General features: G+C 44.5%; 1 protein-coding gene across 1 annotated transcript in view; it reads right to left on the bottom strand.

Moving 5' to 3' along the window:
* slc22a15 (solute carrier family 22 member 15) overlaps positions 1–6,520 on the bottom strand; it is a 29,178-nt gene that overhangs the window by 3,662 nt on the left and 18,996 nt on the right. The window lies entirely within an intron of this gene.

Raw genomic sequence — 6,520 nt, forward strand, 5'->3', positions numbered from 1 at the left:
CTAGTTTAACTGATTTATGAATTCATCATCTTACTAATCTTTATTTATCACTGACCTAAATACAGAGCTCTGATGTTCTTTGGTAAAATTTGTGTGATCTTAAAGTGTAAAATCTTTTCTGTGTCATCATCATGCTTTTGTTCATATAAATCACCACTAGGTGTCACCATGGATTCATATTTCACCAGCTGCTGTTCAGGTTATCTGAGGTCAGAGGTCACATGAGCTGTTAAATATCAACTCATGTAATAATGTGATCTTAAACTCTTTTATAGTGACTGAATACACTTCTGTTTAAATGAGTCAGTGAGGTTAACAAGTTAATGAATAATTAATTCACTTCAACTATAAAGAGTCAAACTAAATGAACTAAGTATGAACTAAGCTAATATTGATTATTGTAATAATACTCAGAGTAGCTGCTGATCAGTCTGTCAGATAAAGGCAGGATTACATGAGCAGGTTTAATGTGTCTGACGAGCTGATTATTAATTTTAATCATTAAACTTTAAGGATCCTTCGCTCTGACTCACACTTATTATGCTGAGCTGGTCTGAACATGTTTCCTCTTTCTGCTGAACTGGACCACTCCTGAATAAACACTGATCCCAGTTCACTTTTTAGAGGGAGGGAGGAAGGAGGGAAGGAAAGGGGGGAAGAAGGAAGGAATGAGGGTACGAAGGACAGAGGGAAGGAAGGGTATAAAGAAAGAAGGAAGGAAGGGAGGGAGGAAAGAAGGAAAGGAGGAAACAGGGAAGGAAGGATGGCAGGAAAGGAGGGAACAAGGAAGGAAGGCAGGAAAGGAGGGAGGGAGGAAGGGAGGGAGGAAGCAAAGGAGGAAAGAAGGAAGGGAGAAAAGGAAAGGAGGAAACAGGGAAGGAAGGCAGGAAAGGAGGGAGGGAGGAAGGAAAGGAGGAAAGAAGGAAGGAAGGAAGGAAGGGAGGAAAGAAGGAGGGGAGAAAAGGAAAGGAGGAAGGAAGGAAGGGAGGAAGGAAGGAAGGAAGGGAGGGAGGAAAGAAGGAGGGGAGAAAAGGAAAGGAGGAAGGAAGGAAGGAAGGAAGGTAGGAAAGAAGGGAGGGAGGAAAGAAGGAGGGGAGAAAAGGAAAGGAGGAAGGAAGGAAAGGAGGAAAGAAGGAAGGAAGGAAGGGAGGAAAGAAGGAGGGGAGAAAAGGAAAGGAAGAAGGAAGGAAGGAAGGAAGGAAGGAAGGAAAGAAGGAAGGACAGAAGGAAGGAAGAAAGGGAGGACGACAGGACTTTCTGTGACTCATATTTATTATACTGAGCTGGTCTGAACATGTTTCCTCTTTCTCTCTCTCTCTCTGCTGAACTGGACCCCTCCCCAGTAAACACTGATCACAGTTCACTTTTTACAGCCAGAATTTAATGGGTTTGGTTTTTGGGGGCTGCTCGACTCTAATACTCAAACACTACTGTCATCTTAGGCTGATCGCCATTTTATTGGTTTTTAGAACATATGAAAGAATAATAGTTATAAAAGTGTTGATTAATGTGCAAAGAGAGTTTCATAAATGTGTCTTAAACCAGCAGTGAGGAAAGAAGAAAAGAAGAAGAAGAAGAAGAAAGAAAGAAAGAAAAGGGAGGGAGGTGAGGAAAGAAAGAAAGAAAGAAAGAAAGAAAGAAAAGGGAGGAAGATGAGGAAAGAAAGAAAGAAAGAAAAGGGAGGAAGATGAGGAAAGAAAGAAAATGGAGGAAGATGAGGAAAGAAAGAAAGACAAAGAAAGAAAGACAAAGAAAGAAAGAAAGAAAGAAAGAAAGAAAGAAAAGGGAGAAGGATGAGGAAAGAAAGAAAGGAGGGAGGGAGGGAGGAAGGGAGGAAATAAGGAAGGAGGGGAGAAAGAAAAGAGGGAGGAAGATGAGGAAAGAAAGAAAGGAGGGAGGGAGGGAGGAAGGAGGGAAGGAAAGTAATGATTCCTCCTGTTTATACTGAGTATTAAAGATCCTTCATCATGTTTATAATGGAAGTGATGGAGGACTTGTAACCTTAACTCATGAAGCGTCTATGTAAGAGAAGGAAAGGAATGAAGGAATGAAGGAAGGAAGGAAGGAAGGAAGGAAGGAAAGAAAGAAAGAAAAGGAAAGAAAGAAAGGGGAGGAAGATGAGGAAAGAAAGAAAGAAAGAATGAAAGGAGGAGAGTAAATGAGTCAAATCTTCATCTTCTATGTTTGAAGAAGGAAGGAAAAGGAGGGAACAAGGAAGGAAGGAAGGAAGGCAGGAAAGGAGGGAGGGAGGAGGGGAGGAAGGAAGGAAGGGAGGAAAGAAAGAAGGAAGGCGGGAAGGCAAGGAGGGAGGAAGGAAGGGAGGAAAGAAGGAAGGAAGGAAGGGAGGGAGGAAGGAAAGGAGGAAACAGGGAAGGAAGGATGGCAGGAAAGGAGGGAACAAGGAAGGAAGGCAGGAAAGGAGGGAGGGAGGAAGGAAAGGAGGAAGGAAAGGAGGAAGGAAGGAATGAGGTGGAATGACGACAGGAAGGTTAAACAATCCTACAAGAAAATGTTGGAATGAGATGATTCAGCATAACTTGGTTGGGACTGAGAGGACTTCCTGTGTTCAGACTGAGAGGACTTCCTGTGTGGGTTCGATACGAGCTTTGTCCGAAGTGAGGAGGAGGAAACAATGTTCTTTTGTTCTGGATTAAAATATTCAGTCAAACGAGACGAGAACCGGAGGAAACCGATATCAATCAGATTATTATCACCAGTCAGAAACACACTGAGCTGACTCTTAAAGGGGCGGCGCCTCATTTCATGACCCTCAGTAGAGAAGACTCTTAAAGGGGCGGCTCCTCATTTCATGACCCTCAGTAGAGAAGCCTCTTAAAGGGGCGGCTCCTCATTTCATGACCCTCAGTAGAGAAGCCTCTTAAAGGGGCGGCGCCTCATTTCATGACCCTCAGTAGAGAAGCCTCTTAAAGGGGCGGCGCCTCATTTCATGACCCTCAGTAGAGAAGCCTCTTAAAGGGGCGGCGCCTCATTTCATGACCCTCAGTAGAGAAGACTCTTAAAGGGGCGGCTCCTCATTTTATGACCCCCAGTAGAGAAGACTCTTAACCCTCCTGTGGTCCTCCCGGGTCAAATTGACCCCACCTCTTTTGACTGTTCCTTCCTTCCTTCCTTCCCTCCTTCTTTCCTTCCTTCCTTCTTCCTCCCTTCCCTCTTCCTCCCTTCCTTCGTCCTCCCTCCCTCCTTCTTTCCTTCCCTCCTTTCCTTCCTTCCTTCCTTCTTCCTCCCTTCCACTTTTCCTTCCTTCTTACTCCCTTCCATCCTTCCTTCCTCCCTTCCATCCTTCCTTCCTTCCTTCTTCGTCCCTTCCTTCGTCCACCCTCCCTCCTTCTTTCCTTCCCTCCTACCTACCTTCCTTCTTCCTCCCTTCCACTTTTCCTTCCATCCTTCCATCTTTCCTTCCTTCTTACTCCCTTTCCTTCCTTCCATCCTTCCTTCCTTTTCTTCCTGCCTTCCTCTGTCCTTCTTTCCTCCCTTCCTTCCTTCCTCCCCCCATCCTTCCTTGCTTCTTCCTCCCTTCCATCCTCCCTTCCATCCTTCCTTCCTTCTTCCTCCCATCTTTCCTTCTTCCTCCCTTCCATCCTTCCTTCCTCCCTTCCATAATTCCTTCCTCCTTTCCTTCCGTCTTCCTCCCTTCCATCGTTCATTCCTTTCCTCCCTTCCTTCCTTCCATCTTTCCTTCTTCCTCCCTTCCTTCCTTGACCTGAGGACAACAGGAGGGTTAATGGGGCGGCTCCTCAGTAGAGAAGCAAAGAGAAAGCAAAGTGCTGGATCATATTCTCATAGCTTGTACATGATGTAGCTGTTAGTCACGGTTTAAATGTACAAACAGCTGAGAGAGATATGTGAGATGAGTTGGGAGGAGACGGAGAAACATGAAACATGAAACTCTGCTGTTTGAATCATCAACACAACAGATTCTCTTCAACCCTCACACACTGTTCATATTCTGGTATTATTAGCCACAAACCACGAACCACAAAGAATTCATGTTTAACCATAGACTGTATAAAAGAAATGGACGTAACATCTGTGACGTCACCCATTGGTTTGTGGACTGCTGCTCGGAAGCCAATAGTTTCTAATCTAGGCAGCGCCATCTTGAAAATGTCAGGTGCATGCTGGGAAAAATAAAAACACGGATTCTACTTATATGGGCATGAGACGGGGCCATGAGCGGAGCGGGGAGGTTGCTATGGTTACGAGGGCTTGATTTCGAGGACATTGGTCAATCAACCTGTCAATCAGAACGTAGCCACGCCCCCTAATGCATACCCTGCTTTATCGTCACATATAAAATCAGGGAGGCCAAAATGTCCCAAATGAACATCATACTGCATTGAAGAAGGCTTTAAACTAGCGATTGAGACCATAAACACATTTTGAAAACGTTTACTGAGGTTAGAAATCAAGTGAGAAGTTGGTGAATTCTCCATTGACTTGTATAGAGACGGTCGCCCCCTGGTGGCCTTTTGATAGAATGCAGCTCTAAGTTACTTCCTGGTTGGCCTCATTTCAGAGGACCGGAGCTCCCATTTTCGGCGAACCTGGTTTCTGTTTGTGTGTCCGTGTACATGGCGGCGGACGCTATGAACTTGTTAGCAGCGGTTAGCAGCGGTTAGCAGCGGTTAGCGACGGTTAGCGACCCACGAGTTTAGCGTGTTGTTGTTGATTTACATCATCAAGCGCGCCGGTAAACGTCCTATGCTGCGTTCATGCAGGTTCGGAAATACTGAAGCCTACAGAACAAACATCGGTTATAAAAACCCGATATCAATACTTCTCGATATTACATTTTAAAGTAAATATCGGCCGATAATATCAGAGGGTCGATAATATCGGACATCCCTAATCGTTAATGTAGATATAACGACAAAGTGGGTAAAAGGTAAATAATAGAACAGCTAGAACAGTCTGGTAAGTTCAGAACATTATATATTCTACAGTAATACAGCTTTAAAACCAGGATTCCCTCCTTCCTTCCTTCCTACCTTCCTTCCTCCTTCCTTTCCTTCCTTCCTTCCTTCCTTCCTTCCTCTTTATGGTTACACCACTTAGACATTTTTACCATAATCCTCTAATATATTCTCTATAAATGGATTAAAAGCAGAAATTTGATGCTGGGTCCACAAAAAAAGAATGTGTGAAGTTATTCATACTTTTATTTTCACATTTTAACCCTTTAAATTTAAACTAACTTACTTTCTCTCAAATGTAAAAATGGGTGAAATCAGACCTGAACAGTGCGAGGAGGGTTAAGAAAAGATTAAAGACTGAAACTCCTCTGCACTCAAGGAACTGAAAATGAATTTGCATTTCTTCAGTGACCGCTCTTACTCATGTTTCCTGTCTTTAAATAAAACCGTCCTCTAAATGAAACAGTGAAACTTTAAGAAGAAGAACAATAACTGTGTGAGAGGATTTTTTGCTTCTTGGTGTAAATGATCTCATCTTAATGAAATGTGGAAGGAAACAGGAAGGTGGTTTCTGATAAAAGGTTATTAAAGGTCACTGATAAGGAAACAGTTATTGTTGCTACGGCTACGGTCGGGTGAGGCTGAATCAACATGTAGGAATCCCTTTAACTGATCAAACCACTGAAGCAGCAACCAGTTACAGGAAATCAGGAAATCCCCCCCCCGTCCCCGCCAAAATAAAATATTATTATCTCTATGAGTAACAGAAACTATGGGAGTGTGTGTGTGTGTGTGTGTGTGTGTGTGTGGAAGGGGGGCAGTGTGTGTGTGGTGGGGGGGCAGTGTGTGGGGGCAGTGTGTGTGCGTGTGTGTGGGTGTGTTAAAGCACATTGACTGCCTTGCCTTGTGTGTGTGTGTGGGTGTGGAGGGGGGGTAGTGTGTGTGTGGGGGGGGCAGTGTGTGTGTGTGTGTGTGGAGGTGGGGGGGGGGGCAGTGTGAAGGAAACAGGAAGACACTTCAGACGCAGCACAGGACTGATGCTATCTGACAGCAAGAGTTCAAACTTATTCAGATTATTTAACTTCAGTTGTGGAAAATTGACTTAATCCTAAAAAAAACCAAAGGAAAGAAGAAAGGGAGGAAGGAAGGACAGAGGAAAGAAGGAAGGGAGGAAAGAAGGAAGGGAGGAAAGAAGGACAGAGGAAAGAAGGACAGAGGAAAGAAGGACAGAGGAAAGAAGGACAAAGGAAAGAAAGAAGGGAGGAAGGTGGGAAGGAAGGAAGGAAGGAAGGAAGGAGGGAAGCAAGGGAGGACAGAAGGAAGGGAGGAAAGAGAGAGGAAGGAAAGAAGGACATAGGAAAAAAGGAAGGGGGGGAAAGAGAAAGGAAGGAACGAAAGAGAGAAGGAGAGAGGAAAGAAAGAAGGAAGGAAGGACAGATGGAAGGAAGGAAGGGAGGAAGGAAGGACAGACGGAAGGGAGGAAGGAAGGAAAGACGAAAGGAGGAAGAAAGGAAGGGAGGAAAGAAGGAAGGGAGGAAGGAAGAGAAAGGAATGAACTGGTGTATTTCCTGTTTTACATCCGAGGA

The sequence above is a fragment of the Scomber japonicus genome, chromosome 14 (assembly GCF_027409825.1).
Source record: "Scomber japonicus isolate fScoJap1 chromosome 14, fScoJap1.pri, whole genome shotgun sequence".
NCBI lineage: Eukaryota > Metazoa > Chordata > Actinopteri > Scombriformes > Scombridae > Scomber > Scomber japonicus.